The sequence below is a fragment of the Zalophus californianus genome, chromosome 1 (assembly GCF_009762305.2).
Source record: "Zalophus californianus isolate mZalCal1 chromosome 1, mZalCal1.pri.v2, whole genome shotgun sequence".
Classification (NCBI taxonomy): domain Eukaryota; kingdom Metazoa; phylum Chordata; class Mammalia; order Carnivora; family Otariidae; genus Zalophus; species Zalophus californianus.
The window spans coordinates 173,556,316-173,572,689 of record NC_045595.1 but is presented as its reverse complement, the minus strand read 5'-3'; the positions used below and the strand labels follow the sequence as shown (position 1 = coordinate 173,572,689).

The 16,374-nt window shown below is 37.3% G+C and overlaps 1 long non-coding RNA gene across 1 annotated transcript in view; it reads right to left on the bottom strand.

Annotated features, from left to right (window-relative positions):
• Window positions 1-8,088: 8,088 nt before the first annotated feature.
• Window positions 8,089-16,374, bottom strand: part of LOC113918571 — a 92,819-nt gene continuing 84,533 nt past the window's right edge. The window contains exon 3 of the long non-coding RNA XR_003518613.1: window positions 8,089-8,293. This is a non-coding gene — a long non-coding RNA (uncharacterized LOC113918571). The remainder of the gene's footprint in view (window positions 8,294-16,374) is intronic.

The following is a 16,374-nucleotide window of genomic DNA, read 5'->3' as shown; positions in this document are numbered from 1 at the left end:
AAGGATCTCTTTGAAACATAAGCCATATCATGTGTTATATAAACATTCTATGAACATTCGTGCATGTGTCTTTCTAGGGACATATGCTTTTGTTTATCCTGGATAAATACCTATGAGTGAAATGTCTAGGTCACAACATAGGTGTGTGTTTAGTTTTCGAAGAAGCTGCCAAACTATTTTCCAAACATATGTGTACCATTTTACATTCCCACCGGCAGTGTATGAGAATTCTAGTCCTTCCACATTATAATCTAAGTAAAGAAAGGTCTGTGGTTGTCTGATAGGAGGAAAGAGGAGAGAGGAGAGATGGAAGGGAGAGATGGATTACACATGAGCACTAGGAAACTTTGGGGAATGATGATTGGATGTCCATTATCTTGATTCTGCGGATGGTTTCGCAGGTATATACATAAGTCAAAACTTATTAAATTTTATGCTTTAAATCTATAGTTTATTGAATATAAATTACACCTCATAAAGTACTTATGGTTATGGAAATGATAATAATAATGTTTCATCTAGTTATCATGAGTATTAAATGAGGTAATACATGTACTAAGCATAAGCCTGGCTTTTGGTAAGTGCTCAATAAGTGGTGACTATTACAACTTTATTGGTAATAAAAGAACCAATCTTGTACTTCACTGTTCTTTAGATATATGGAATCAATTTAGAGTAGGAGAGGAAAATAATCTTTATTCAAGTATAGTTGATATAGTTGTACTTTTAAGGAAAACGCTTGGGCATTTCTTAACACACATAGAGTTCTAAAACATTTCCGCCAATATGAATGAACACATTTAACCCATCAAAAGGAAAATGTGAAATTAGAGTAAATTTTACAAACATGATGAATATGGATGTAACTTCCTTGTTTAATCCTCGAATCTGGCCCATAGGTTGGAATCATGGAACATTAACCAGGCTATGAAGCAGTGGCCATAGACACAGTGAAACTAAGTGGTTAGCTTTGATCTTCCTTAATAGGGAGTTTTGAACTGAATCAGTGCTCTTTCATTTAATAATACCACTGAAAAAAAAAAACAACTCGTATTTTTCTTCACTTGATGCCCTTCTCTTATTGCCTTCTTGTTAAATTTCATTGTCATTTCACGATTCAAAAGACACGTGATTAATTTATTATTTGCCAATTTGGGCTTCCATTTTGAGGAAAAGCATCTTTGGCCTCTATGTTTGCCATGTTGCTTCATTGATAAGAACATAGTTCATTTAAGGGAAAAAAAAGAAAAAGAAAAAGAAAGCAATAGCAACAAAAATCTGAGTATGACTTCTTCTGACCCTCTCCTCAGCAGCTAGATCAGATAATGCACTTTTAATTGAAATAGATGTGTTAAAAATAATCAAGGTTGCTCTGGTACAATGGAGAAAAATACAATTAGACTTCACATGATAGAATGGAACATCATTAAAGATATTGATTTTCAAAGAGAAAAGTTACTGTTTTTTTTTCTTTTTGGAATTTGTTATTCCAGTTTTTTTAATGCTCTGTTATGTAGTTAAACTTCTTTTTGAGTTTATAAATGGGACAAGGAAAACAAATATAGCACACAGTCCTTAGACTGACTGCAGTAATGACCACTGAGTTTATTAAGAACCTTTGCTGTGGTGGTTTCTTAAGGAGTTTGGTTTCTGCAAGAGAACAATAGTTTGTTGTGAAAAAAACTGACTTACTATATATATATATCTCTCTCTGGTATTTTGGGTGCTAAATATGAAGGCAGTTTCAGGGGGTGTCTGCCTGTTGTTAGGGTTGGGTTGGCTAATCTCTATGTCTAGGCAAGATCCTTTTTAGTTTAATAATTCCATGGATATTTAGTTGACCTAACAGGGTATTTGTTGCTATTGTTATTTTTAATTCTCCAAATATTTTTGGGATGGTCTGTAGGTGTTAACTGCAAGAGTTTTGGGTGCTAAAGCCAGAATTGTAAAACTTCGACCTAGTCTATTTAGTTACCAAGAGATGAATCTAGTTAACACCATACAAGGTTATAGAGAGAAGCTATCAGAGCATGGTTATCACACTGGAAACACAGATCCAAGCTTCCTTATCCAGAACGGATGAGATGTTTCTCATATATTATCAATGTAAACTCACCTCAGTAGCTCCTCAGACCAATGGACTTATGTATTCTTGTGGTGAAATAATGAGTACTGATTGACAGGACCCATTGTATTCTTTAAGTGTGTAGTTTGCCTTTAATGCTTCACTGCTTCAACCAACTAGAAAGACAATACCGGATGTGGCTATTAAAAAAGTGTGTTGGTGGGGCGCCTGGGTAGCTCAGTTGTTAAGCGTCTGCCTTTAGCTCAGGTCATGATCCCAGGGTCCTGGGATTGAGCCCCGCATCAGGCTCCCTGCTCCACGGGAAGCCTGCTTCTCCCTCTCCCACTCCCCCTGCTTGTGTTCCCTCTCTCGCTGTGTCTCTCTCTGTCAAATAAATAAATAAAATCTTAAAAAAAAAAAAAGTGTGTTGGGTTCCCTGACATGATCAACTTTCAAACTGGTTCTGCCTGAAGAGATACCCAGTGTGGTGAAAGTGGTTGGCCATATGATATAGTAAGCAATCTTTATTGGCCTATTTGAGATTGAAACTTAATATAAATGATGGATTTCTATCTTAATGGTACAATTTTCATTCAGCATAGGAGTAAGAAATGCAAAGAGAATTATAGTTCAAGGACAGATATTTTGTGGTGCAATAATTCAATGTGCAAATTTTACCTCATAAGTTGTAGCGAACAATACCGAGGGATCAAATTGCAAGTATCTTGCAATGAATTTGCACTTAGAGTATTATTATCTGTTATCTTTGCTTTCGAAGAAATAACAGCAATTCTTGGGCTGATCTACTTTAGTACACGCACGTTTTTGGAGGACAACAGGGAGAAACATAGGCTAATGGAATACACGCAGTTTGTATGTATGGGTTTCCCTTGTAGCTGTAATTTCTTTGGGAAGCAGAAAGTATAGGCAATAAGCAGGCCAGAACTTCTTCCTTCCAGACTTTTTATATGCTTCTTAGTTAGCCACTCTCTCTAGTGGTGACGATTCTTGGTGATACTGAGATTACTTTCAGGTATTCTATAGTTTCTCTTCATTGGAGGATGATGTTAATGATTTCAATTTGTTTTTTTTTCTTGGTGGGGGGGGAGGGAGAGCCTTTAATTTGCCCAAGAGAATAAAGCCAGGTTTTATTATTTTCCCAAATCAGATTTTAACTTCTAGCTCTGTCATGAAGCAGGGATATTTTCTTGCACAGAAAGAAGATGTTTTCTATTTCTTCTAGGCCATAAAGTACCATACAGAAAGATAATAGGTCATTTCATCTTTGTATTCCTAGAGCCCAGCATTGAGGGTGTCAATCTATGCTTATTGATTAGAAGGAAGAGAAGAAGGATGCTAGTAATTTTATTATTGGCTTCTAAAATCAGTTGATTACTTACATATTTCTTAAGTGGTTCATAGATTATAAATTTGAGAATTGTGTTCTACTTTTTGTGAAAAGTATAAATAAAATGCCTGAGGGACAAGTCTTCTTGGACAAGGACAGTTTTATCTCTCTTTTCCCCAATATTCACTGAAAAAGAACTGTGAGTGATAGAACTAAGTTCTTAATCACCATGTAATTTGCTTTGGCCAGTGAAATGTGAACAGAAGTGACATGTATCACATCTCCTGCAATTGTATGCTTTTCCCCTTTTCTTCTGTCATGGTATCCAGTGAGGTTCCAAATGATGGAGTCTAGGTCTCTAAAAGAGAGTGACATGGAGCTGTTATTCCATATATCATAGGAGCAACCTATCATAGATATATCACAAGGAATAATCTTTTTTTTTACTTTAAATTTTTTATTGTTATGTTAATCACCATACATTACATCATTAGTTTTTGATGTAGTGTTCCATGATTCATTGTTTGTGCATAACACCCAGTGCTCCACGCAGAATGTGCCCTCTTTAATACCCATCACCAGGCTAACCCATCCCCCCACCCCCCTCCCCTCTAGAACCCTGTTTGTTTTTCAGAGTCCATCGTCTCTCATGGTTCGTCTCCCCCTCCGATTTACTCCCCTTCATTCTTCCCCTCCTGCTATCTTCTTCTTCTTTTTTTTTTCTTAACATATATTGCATTATTTGTTTCAGAGGTACAGATCTGTGATTCAACAGTCTTGCACAATTCACAGTGCTCACCATAGCACATACCCTCCCCAATGTCTATCACCCAGCCACCCCGTCCCTCCCACCCCCCACCACTCCAGCAACCCTCAGTTTGCTTCCTGAGATTAAGAATTCCTCATATCAGTGAGGTCATATGATACATGTCTTTCTCTGATTGACTTATTTCACTCAGCATAACACCCTCCAGTTCCATCCACGTCGTTGCAAATGACAAGATCTCATTGCAAGGAATAATTCTTTTATTTTAAGTCACTGAACTGTTATTTTTTGCTACCAATAGAGTTAAAGTTCTAATCACTGCTCTCATTTACCTTATTATTTTTCTGCCATTAATTTTGCAACCATATTTTTATACCTAATACTCTAGGAGTTCTCCTGTAGCAGGGAAATATTATCAAATACATTTTCTTATAATTTCACAGATAATGCAGGCTTTTTGACAAAAATGTGGAATAACTTCTTAGCACTATCCACAGAATTTATAATTCCACTTTTCAAAGATAACCAGTGTCAACATTTGTGTATTTGTTTTTGAGCCTTATTTCTAAAAAAATCCTTAAATAACTTTTTATATGTATATACCCATATACTTCACAGCATAAAGTAATTTTAAAAATGCATAATGGAAATCAGTGGAACAAATAGTCACCCATATTATATTCTAACTTTAGGAACATTTTTTTTTCCTCCTAAGAACACATCAGGTTCCCGTGTTAAATGATAGCTATATCCCATTTTTAGGATGATGATGTGAAATGACATTCTATTTTATTTTGTAATTTACCACATTTGGGTTCTCTTACAGTGACATATCTAGAAAAGAAAAAGTCGTGCTTATAAAGTGCACTTTTGCATTTCATCTCATTTATGCCCCCAAGCCAACCTGCGCGATAGAAGTGGCTGGCATTTTCTCTGTTTCATATACATGAAGATAGGATTTGGCAAGTCTGATAGCTGGTGCTGGGGAAATCTAAGCGACAGCCCCAGTGCTCTTGTACTCATTTTATTCACCCTGACAGTGTAAGATTTTCCTAAAAGAAGCTAATGATTTTCACTTGCCTCGGAGAATGATAGACATGAAAACCGGGATATCATCTATTTCAACATTTTGCAGAGCAAGACATTTATGGTACATCCCTAACATTCCAGCTGAAAGCATACTGAGGGTGTGCCTGCGTCTCAGGATACCTCACAGAGTGTGCCTTCCATGATTAGAGGCCCACCCAAGGCATTTAATCAATCTAAAACAATAAAGAGTTATTCTGCATGGCTCAAAGGCTGTCAGATGTAGTGGAAGAGCACTCAACTAAGAATCAGAAGATTTGGTTTCCAGATCCATTGAGCTCCTAACTAATCTCAAGGTAGTCATGTCCTCTGATGTTTCTGTATCTCCTGGGTGGAATGGGGCTAAGAGTAAATGCCTTCTAAATTTTTTGTTTTCAGCACACACACACACACAAACACATGTATTTAGAAATAGGGCTCAATGATTGTCAAATAGTTTCTACTTGATAAATGGCATATATTATCATTTATAAGTGGGACGGACTTCCATTTTAAAGCCACAAGCAGTTTTTCTATGTCTCTAGTGTTGGAAGATTGAGCTCAGGTACGGGGGAAGACTGCTCCTTTGTTTTGGGAAAAATCCCTCTATGGCTAAAAGTAAAGCAAAAGTCACATTTTTAAAAATGAGAATGGTCACTACTCTGCAATAATAAAATAAAAGTTAATCTTTATGGGCAGAGTTCAAAATCTATGGATTGTTTCTTCTGGGAAGAAGTATTTCTTTTCTAAATAGATGTTTAGACTGCATCATCTTGATGAATTCTTTTCTAAAGCAGTTTTGGAATAGTGGTTGAGAGAGAAGGTTTTGAAGTCATTCTACCTGGGCATGAATCACAGATTTCTCATTTACTGTTTGACTTTGGGCAAGCTATATAACCTGTCTGTATCTCCAGGTATAATACTGGAACCCATCTCATAGTGTTGTCAGAAGTGGAGACCTAAAGATGGCAGCCAGGATATGGGGACATATATTCACAGCATGTAATTAGAGAGACCCTTAAAGGGCACAATTTGAGATTCTGTGTTTATTTTTGACGGTCAAAGTACTCTTTGAGATGGTATTTAAGAATAAAGTAACCTGACTAGGGAAACAATACAAGAATGTTAGATTCTGATGAATTGCCCTCATAGCAACTTTAGGCAAAGCCAATCCTTATAGTAAAGGTAGGGAGAAATACGCATTCATATTGTCACGCATCCAGGGAAGAAGTTTAGCCTAGGGCAGAAATGGGTAGCCTAAGCTACAAGCCTTAGAATGGGGTAATAGGGCAAGTTGTTAACTTCTTCCAGGACCGAGGTAGCTAGGGCTTGGGTCCTGAGTGGAGGGAGACATACTTCTGTGCATTTAGCCTGGGGAAGATACGTACAATGACACTAGGTCGTAGGGGGAGTGCCACACAGGAAGAAATGCCTAATGGAGGGGTAAGGCTGAAAATCTGAGGATGCCACAGGGCACAGGTTTAAGCCCTCAGCTTTGTAATTCTTTTGTCTTATTACCAAGTCTCTGGAAAATCCTTACATGGGTTGTAGCCTGGTCACCAGTCACTCTGGAGAATCAAAGAAGGGCTGGTGCCAGTGTGTGAGGGACAGTGTGTTACAGGGAAAGTACATTGGTTTGTGGGTCCCCAGTCTCAAGAAAATGGGAGGTGGATTGTGGAAGGGGTAGTAGTGATCATAAGCCTGACAGCTGGCTAAGATGATTTGTAAAAAAGCAGGGTAAATCTGAAGAACGCCTAAGTATTCCTTAGATATATTCTCAAGAACCCATACAGATTGGAATCTATTAGAATATTGGAAATCTGGTTGCAGATGAAACTGTCATAATTTGAACATTAAAGGAGAAGCTGAGCTATAATGTGGTGAAGTCTGGAATGTTTTTTAATACTGATGTAGGAAAAGTTGAGGTTTGGAGCCGATGGCCAAGAAAGAATTCTTGAGAAGCCTTCGGTGCTAAAAGGTGGTTTTATTATATTGGGACAGGACCTTGGGCAGAAAGGACTGCCCTGGAGTGGTGAGGAGCAGCTGATTACACACTTTGGAGTTGGGGAAAATAAAGACAAATAGAAATTTCCAAAAGGACTTTCATATGCTAAAGACTCACAGGATCAGGGAGGCCCTGCTATAGTCAAGAGAAGGTTGTTTTTTTCCTTCTAGCAAGGCATTAACATTAAGATGGTTGGTTTCCTGGAGGAATGTCCTACTCTGCCTGCCTCAAGTATTTGTCAATGGGCTGCAGGTTATAAGGACATTTAATTTTTTTAAATTAATTAATTTATTTTATTATGTTCAGTTAGGCACTGTATAGTACATTATTAGTTTTTGATGTAGTGTTCAGTGATTCATTAGTTAATATGACACCCAGTGCTCATCACAACGCGTGCCCTCCTCAATACCCTTCACCCTGTTATCCCCTCCCCCCACCCTCAGATTGTTTCCCAGGGTCCATAGTCTCTCATGGTTCATCTCCCTCTCTGATTTCTCCCCCTTTGGATTTCCCTCCTTTCCCCTATGGTCCTCTGTACTATTTCTTATGTTCCACATATGAATGAAACCATGTGATAGTTGTCTTTCTCGGCTTGACTTACTTCACTTAACATAATCCCCTCCATGGAAGGACATTTCATTTTATCTACATTCCCTTCTGCCTTTTCCCCCACATCAGTACCACCACCACCACCACCACTGCTGCCACCACCACCACCACCACCACCACCATCATCATCATAATCATTAACATCATCATTGGTATAAACTGGCTTCACAAATCTGTAATGAAAAATACAGATTTATGTTTATATTAAATTCTTCCATTACAAGCACCAGAGTAACAGAAGTTGCATCCCTCCAAGAGTGTTCTAGTCGTTTTGTGATTTTTCACAGGTTTCTGACAGTCATAACTTCCCTCGGGTCTTCTGTTCCAGTCTCCTCCTTCTGGTCCCTCTTGTCACCTCTTCTGCCTCTACTGTGGCTGCTCTGTTGGCATAGTCATCTCCCAGTGGTGAGTTCCATGACACTGCCTATCTGGCCTCTGGGAGGAAAAAAGAGTTTTTTCTTATTCTCCAGAGCACAAGCAAACCAGGCTGCAACTTTTTAGAAGCCATCCCTAAATGTCACAAGTACAAATATAAGCTGTGACTTACTTGTGTTTCTTATTATTAGAACTCTCAGACTTCAGATTCAAAATCTGAATTCCCGTTTACCCCAAGTATGCCTCCAGATAGATAGTGGAAGCTCACCCACTTGCCCCACACCAATGAGATTCTTCAAAACCATTGCTATATCTCACCTGCCCTGGTCCCATCCCTGTCTTCAGCCTCTGTACTCCTGTCCTCCCAACTCAAGAAAGAAGAGGTGTTCTTTGATATCACACATTGCTTAAAGTCTTGTCTCAGGGTTAAACATGTTCTAACATGATGGACAGTGAGAACATCCACTCCCTTCAGAAGGAAATCCCCATTCCAGCACTAGCCATGTGGCTGGTACAAGACAGTCACAATAGTTGATGGCAGGTTTTTGGTATTTTGGTCTATTAAATCTTAAATAACATTACATCCTGGATACCAAATGTCCAGGACTGGTTGTTTTGTCAAGACCCTTCTCAAAGTCTGTTCTTTAGTGTGAAGTAGAGAGAGGGTCAGTTCTGCTGGCCAAACTAATAATCTGGTCTCAGGAAAGAGTCAAAACATGTATATCCCAAACTAATACTGTTTCTCTCTTTTGTAGCTTAGTATTTTGAAGCATTGCTAAGCTTCGATGTAACTTCTCACTGGAGTGTCTCCACAACCTATAAGACTGCCCAAACAATCCTTCTTAGTGCAAAGGAAAGTCTACTCCAAAGAAAAATTCCATTTCTCCCCAAGAAGACACAGATTACTACCAATCTCTCAGTTTCCTGTTTAAAAAAATGTTAAAAGCTGAAATCTGCCAGGTGGGCTTAGTTTCAGTTTCAGTATGTCCAAAAATAGTAGTTGGTTTTTGCATGGAACATTGACCAATTTCTATTCCTATTGAAAACTGCAAAGATTAGTGCTCTGCAGTGTTCCATAATTAGAATAAAATCACATTCTTAACTCATTTATTTGTATATTCTTTAATAGACCTAGACAGTCTTAATTTATGTTAATAGAGACTTCTGTAAGGGATATTTAAATACCCTTGGTTTCTACAAGGGTTCTACTACTTGGGAATTCGGAAATACTAAAAATGACTCATTGAGAATGCCTTCCCGAAATCCTGGAATGGGAACTTCTATTTATGTCTCACTAGCTTTAGGTAATTATTCTAAATCCGTGTGATTAGGGGGGCCGTCTTGATTCTGTGCCAATTTGGTTTCCTTCTTATTGCATTACTCCAGTTCCAACATCAGTTTTTCAAATCTTATCTCAGAGGCTCTGGCCTGGGATGTCTTCTTTCAGAGCCCTCAGTACTAATGGCAGATATTTCTGAGTCTTTTCATTTGCAAATGTCCAAGAGTACTTTCTGAAACCTCTGTTGACTATATTTTAAAAGTCTGCTTTGTTCCAATGTGCACTGATAAATGGTTATATAGAGAGGTTAAGAGTTTCTACTTTGAAGCCAAATTGCTTGGATGTACATCCTGACTCTGCCACTTACAAACTACATGACCTTGCAAAGTTACTTAATATTTCTGTGCCTCAGTTTCCTTATCTATAAAATGGTGGTAATAATCGTAGCTACCTCATAGAGATGTTACGAGAATTAAATAGGAATGCATGTGTGCGTGTGTGCATGTGTGTGCAAAACATTGTATGCATTGAATAGATATTATTTACAAGTTTGATTACAAAATGGTTTTCCAGTATTCTTAAAAAAATATTGGTTGCCGGTTTTATTTCTGCATGTCACTTCAACTCTGTCTTTAATTTATTTTGTCTTGCATCTTTGCACTACAAGCCATAACTGTTCTACTCAAAGGTGAATGAAGAAATATTCTAAACTAGGAAATGTCAATTACAACCTGGAGCCCTAGTTGAAATCAGATCCCATTTGCATGACACTGTGATAACAAGAAACACTAGACCACCACCTCCTCCCCCAACAGGGGTGTAGCAATTCCAAGAAAATTATTCCTTAATCACTCATGGCCAATATTCTGTGGGCTACAACTGTACTATGCATCCAGGAGCACTGCCCTTTTACTAGAAGGTTCTGGTAACTCACTAAATTTAAATCTCTAGTTTTTTCTTGAAACGCAATAACTTATAAAAGTCAACATTGTGGTATAAAATATGGAAAAAATAAAGGTCTTTGCACGAGAGTCTTCTATTTAAGACCACTCATGAAATCTGACATGTCTAACTTCCTGTAATTATGCTGTCAGTTGCAGACTACTGTTTCTAATTATAATATTTGGCAGTTTTTCATCTCCTTGGCTTTGACTAGATCTTAAGAAAAAGATAAGGATAAAATACAATTTCTGACTGATCTTATTTCATGGATTATGATTTTTGGTACTGAGTTTTGAAGCAGAAACTTAGAATGAAGGAATACTCTTTAAATCCTCTAACAATCTCAGGAGGAAGTAGTTTTTGTGAGGTTCACACCTGATAAGAGCAATGTGTTGTCTTTCCTATAGAAATGGCAAGGGACAAGATGTGTGGTGGGTAAAGGCATGTGCCCTGGAGACAGACCACCTGGGTTCAAAGCTGGCATTGTCACCTACTAGTTGTGTGGCTTTGGTGTTTTCATTTAACCTCCGTCTCTGCCTCAGGTTTTAGCTAAGATATGTTATAATAATACTTGACTCAGAGCATCATTCTGAGCACTAAATGAGTTAATATATGTGACAAGAGTATCTGACACATATGCTGGATGAGAGCTAGCTTCTACTAATAACTTCCATCCAAGGTCATCGTATCTGAGTTGACTTATTCATGTGGCACCTTAAGACAGTAATAGGCATCTGTAATTTCTTTCTTTCCCTTCGCATCTAACTAGTTATTAAGGTTATTGATTTTTTAAAATAATCCTTCTGAAAGTTTCATTTTGATGGACACTAACCTTTTTTGTTCCTTACGATGTCTTCCTCAGATGAACAAACCAGTTTTCCATCTGATTTCCATGTCTTTAGTCTTTTCTCACCTCACTACATCTAAAAGCGTTACCGGCAGATCCATCTTCCTAAAAGTCAGATTGAGTCCATCGCTGTTCAGCTTTGGATCTTTAGTAGTGCTCAATTTCTTACAGTATAAAATCCAGACTCTTAATCTTTATATATCCAAGCTCCTTGGGTGTAGCTAGCCTCAACCTTGACAAACTTCAATTGTGCCAGTCTGCTCAGTATTCCTAAAGCATGTTTTCCTTTATTTATGTTGTAAGTTTCTTCTTTCCTCTCCTTCCTTTGACATATTCTCTTCATTTGTCATTTGCTGTTCAATTTTATGGGCACATATCAAAATAAATTATATACGTTTTTAAAGAAAGGAGATATTGCTGAAAAGCCTCCCATACAAGGCTATGCAAAAGGTAATAGCTTAGTAAATATTCACCAAGTAAATATTTTCTACCTTACAGCCAGTGAATTTCTCCTTCTTGAAGGAAGATGGATTTGGTTCAAATTTCAATAAATTGCCACATGAACTGATTGGGGACTATCCTTTAGGAACTGTTCCAACTGTTATCACATTATGTTAAATAACTTCATTCTAAAGAATGTATTTTTTATATTTTGGGATGTTACTTTTACATCTATTAATATCTATTTTTAGTTAATTAATAATAAAATGCCCCTAGGCTATGCCAGGTACTCTATGTACAATATCTTACTAAGAGTACCCCAGTGAATGAAGACAATCTATTACTATAATCCTTATTTAGGTAACCCGAGGCTCAGACGGTTAAGTTACTTTCCCAGGGTGTGTCAGCCTATATAAACTGGAATTCCTTAACTCTCAAGTCATAGTGCTTCAAGTTAATGAAAGTAAACAGCAACTCAATTTCCATTATTAATGGTTTTAGGATTTACTTCCCAAAAGCTGGCTAGGAAATTTAGTTGGGAAGAAGCATTTATCTGGAAGCAGGAGAAACTGGTCTGGAACTATCTGTAGCACCCCTTGTCTGGTTTCTAGAAGTTTAGTGTGATCAATTTTAGAACGTGATCAAGATTCAGCACGAAAATATAAGGAGTATTTAACTAGCAAGTATAATGTGACAGGCAGATGGCAGGTAACATACAGTTGGCAGAGATATGTTCCCTTGTAGATGATGTTCTAAGAACTGAGGAAACAATAGGTACCAACATTCTAATTTGATCTCCAAATAACCTCAAACAAATGGAGACACATCAACAGTGTATATGTATGCAAATCCATAAAACATTGCTTTCAAAATTCAGATATATGTAGCTTGACATGCGCCACAGATTTAAAAGAGAAATCTCTTTTGTGTAAATCTGATTTATCTCTGCTTGAAGAGAAAATGTAAAGCACCTGCCACAGCCTACATCTCCTTTGAAAGGGAGAATGTACGTGTATGTGTGGGTAGAAAGAAACTTTCCAACTTTCTCTTCTCCATCGCTGTGTGAATATCTATTATTTTTATTTTTTAAGCCCCCACTGCATGTTGCATCCAACACTACATTCTTGTCAAAAATCTGTAGTTTGAGACCACCTATGTTGTCCAGATGTGTATGTGTCCAGTTTGTGTGTATGTGTATAAATTCTAGGTATAGATTTATAGATACCAAAGAAAAAAAGCATTTCCTCAGACAAGCAATAATAATTTTTATATTAGAATTTATTCTCTTTGCATGCTTTTGAGTAACTATTTTCCTCCCCAAATCTGTTAGGTTAGTATATACTTTTTTTTTTCTTTTGTGAATTTAAGAAATTAAATTATTACATTGAAATGTAAAATTCTTTACATTGAAAAATAAGACCTCTGATGTGTTAAATGGAGTTTAATTAAAAATGTGGAGTGGATTTTATATGTAAACATGCATAATTACTTTTCTTATAAAAGATGCCTTTTATGCTGCCTCGGAAGAGTTTACAGTTCTGGGTATACTTTTTTTTTTTTTTAAACAGTGATTCAAAAGGCACAGATGTGCCAAGGAGCAGTGGTATTCAGTATGCCCTTTTGGGTGGGCTGGCCTGAGCAGATGGACCTCCAGTCTGCATTAAGGTCAAATGATGTGTGCTTTTGCCAAATCAGTTTGGGAAAGAAATTTCAAATTCTCTGTCTGATAAGTGGCTCACCACGTATTTTCTGAAAATTTAAATTTAGCTGTAATTGTTTCCAATTATTTACAGAAAGTCCTGGTGGCTAAATTTAAAGCCTAAATAAAATTTGAAATTTTTAGCCTGAAATTTGGCTTTCAAAACTCTCACACTGATCCTGGTCCATTATTTCAGCCTAAACTTCTTTATACTTTACAGATCCCTCCACTCCCCTAAGCTATGTCTCCTAACCAAATAGCAAATTCATGCAATTCTCTGAATGGGAAATGGCATTCTCTTTGTAAGTAATGAGAGGACTTTCCCTCATGCTCTAGTTTGAGTTCCCTCTTGCAAACAAAACTTTTTTTTTGATCACTCTAGCGAATAAAATTGTTTCTTTTTCTAAACTCCTTTATTCCTTGCTGTATATTTCATTAGTTTAATTTTTAACATTTTAAAAATTGATGTCATTCTCATTTATGCAACTATTCTGTAACCATGTGTGATATGTTAAAATGGGGACTACTGTAATTCCTGTAGTAGATATGGAGGAAAGTAACTGGCTTAGCAAGCTTTGTAATCAAGACATTTTTTCTGGTGTAATGGAAAAAAAAGACAGCAAGCCTGAGGCTTTGGCCTTTTGCTTTCAGTTCTTACTCTTCTGGGGGCTTCATTAACAACTCAAACTTCAGGCATGCCTAAGTTATTGGAGTGTGATAGGGAAGTTGTTCCTTATTTACCTATGTCAATGATGCTTGTTTGCAAACTGAGTTGAAAACCAACATGAATACATTCTTACTAGAGTGTGTCAACCTTTTTGGTGTTGCCTAATCTAATATCTGTCTAATTACATTTTGAAGAACAAGCATGGAATATGAAGATTCATATATCACTATGAAAGTCAAGTTCTACTAAGTGGTTTTATTCATCTTGAAAGTTTTTCTGGTCATTTGTGCTTATACAACTGAAGGTTATGCCTCACAATTAAGGTTAAGTCTAGGCCCAGGGACGAACACCTAAGGAGAGCTATAAAGTATCCTTAGAAAAGGAGTAATTGTGGGGGTGCCTGGGTGGCACAGTCAGTAGAGTGTCAGATTCTTGGTTTCAACTTAGGTTGTGATCTCAGGGTCCTGAGATTGAGCCCCCAGTTGGGCTCTGTCCTCAGTGGAGAGTCTACTTGAGATTCTCTCTCTCAATCTCTCTCTCTCTCTCTCTCCCCCTCTGCCCCTCACTGCCCCCTCCCCGAGCCCATGAGTGCACGTGCTCTTTCTCTCTCTCAAATAAATAAAACTTTGGGACGCCTGGGTGGCTCAGTTGGTTAAGCGTCTGCCTTTGGTTCAGGTCATGATCCCAGGCTTCTGGGTTCAAGTCTGGCCCTTGCTTCTCTCTTTCCCTCCAGCCCTCCCCTCCCCATGCTTGTGCTCTCTCTCAAGTAAATAACATCTTTAAAAAAAGTAAAAATAAATAAATCTCTGCAAAAAAGAAAAGAAAAAGAAAAAAGAAGAGGTACTTGTGGACTTTAACGCCTATTTGAAAAGCTTGAAGTTGGTTTTCTATTATGCTTCTCACTATGTTCTTCAAGTTTTCTTTGCTTTTCTTCAAGGAAGGAAAACATGCTGAGGAGAGTTGGGAAGGAAGGAAGAAGAGATAGTACTTGAAGCATTAGGGACGGAAAGGAGGGAAGAATGTGAAGAAGGGGCTGAGATTGAGAGCTGTGATTCCCTCTTCTTAATGCTCCATTCATTCTCTAGACAGGAGGTGCAAACCCTAGCTGTGGACTGCAGTTAGGTTTCCTTCTGCTGAAAGTGTGTTGTGCTCAATTCTCATCATATTGCTCTGCATAGTGTTTTGACAATCTTGAGGTAGATTCTAATATTTCAAAATTGAGAAATTTTACCCACAAATCTAAGTTATGGCTTCTTTGGGAAAAAATTCTTAATCCCTCTACAGGAATAAGTTGCTTGAATTTAGGGTAGTGGCTTTCCCTTTAGCCACGCCAAGAGTGCTTCAGGTTTGAAAAGGTCCCATTCAGCACATCCATTTCCTTCCGTTACATATTGGCCTTGAGGCACCAAGTTCCTAAACCCATCAAGTTGATGCTAAGGGACTAAGTATCAGATAAACTAGGACTAGTCTTGAGTAATGTAGATAGCATTTTTGTTGTTACCCTGATGAATAATATTACTGAAAAACAAAAAAAGCAAAACCCTAGATAGATATTAGCTAAATGTACATGAAATTTACAAATGTCCATGTTATTAAGTTGTCAGATATATGGAATTTCCCCTACTTTTATAAAAGTACTTATTAAAAAATGTGTCAACATAAATATTTAACAATGTAACTCATGAAAAATTTGGATCGACTTAAAAAATAGAATCAGCATTCCTTTTTAGTAATTTGGGAAGTAATCTAATGTACTTCATAGTTTAATTCCAAATATATGTCTGCTCTTTGAAAGCCAAAGGTCTCACCTATTATGCTTATCAAGGAATAGTTCTTGAATATTCCCTTTAATTTCATAAAGTCTTCATCAAATTGTTTTTGAAATGTGGACTATTCCCCAAGGAATAGTCCTCCTTTCCTTTCCTTTTCTTTTCTTCTTTCTTTCTCTTCCTTTCTCTCTTCTTTCTTTCTTTCTTTCTTTCTTTCTTTCTTTCTTTCTTTCTTTCTTTCTTTCTTTCTTTCTTTCTTTCTTTCTTTCTTTCTTTCCTTCTTTCTTTCCTTCCTTCTTTCTTTCTTTCTTTCCCTTCCTTCTTTCCTTCCTCCTTCCTTCCTTCCTTCCTTCCTTCCTTCTTTCTTTCTTTCTTTCTTTCTTTCTTTCTTTCTTTCTTTCTTTCTTTCTTTCTTTCTTTCTTTCCCTTCCTTCTTTCCTTCCTTCCTTCTTTCCTTCCTTCCTTCCTTCCTTCCTTCCTTCCTTCCTTCCTTCCTT